At 50.9% G+C, this 330-nt stretch overlaps 1 protein-coding gene across 1 annotated transcript in view; it reads right to left on the bottom strand.

Moving 5' to 3' along the window:
* The window catches only part of CCDC88C (coiled-coil domain containing 88C), a gene marked incomplete at its 5' end in the record, with an annotated part of 133,104 nt that overhangs the window by 77,799 nt on the left and 54,975 nt on the right, over window positions 1-330 (bottom strand). The window lies entirely within an intron of this gene.

Raw genomic sequence — 330 nt, 5'->3', positions numbered from 1 at the left:
GAGGTGTGCAGGAGGCAGCTGATCGATGTTTCTCTCTCATCGATGTTTCTAACTCTCTATCTCTCTCCCTTCCTCTCTGTAAAAAATCAATAAAATAAAACAAAACAAAAAAACAAACTAACAATAAAAAGCGAGGGTAAGTTTAGTAAGACCGAAAGGGGCGTGTGAATGGAGCAGGGCCCCCACCCCAACGTCGATCCTCACACAGGTGTCTGGGAGGTGACTGTGCCCACGTCCTGCCCCATGGAAACTGGACCACGAGAGAAAGAGAGGCTTGAGAGGAAGAGTCAGGAGGAGGAGCGCGGTCCGTAACTCGGCCCCGGGCCCAAG

Source organism: Myotis davidii, unplaced genomic scaffold (assembly GCF_000327345.1).
Source record: "Myotis davidii unplaced genomic scaffold, ASM32734v1 scaffold732, whole genome shotgun sequence".
In the NCBI taxonomy this organism is placed as follows: domain Eukaryota; kingdom Metazoa; phylum Chordata; class Mammalia; order Chiroptera; family Vespertilionidae; genus Myotis; species Myotis davidii.
Note: the sequence above shows the minus strand (reverse complement) of the source record. Positions and strands in the feature narration are given on the sequence as shown.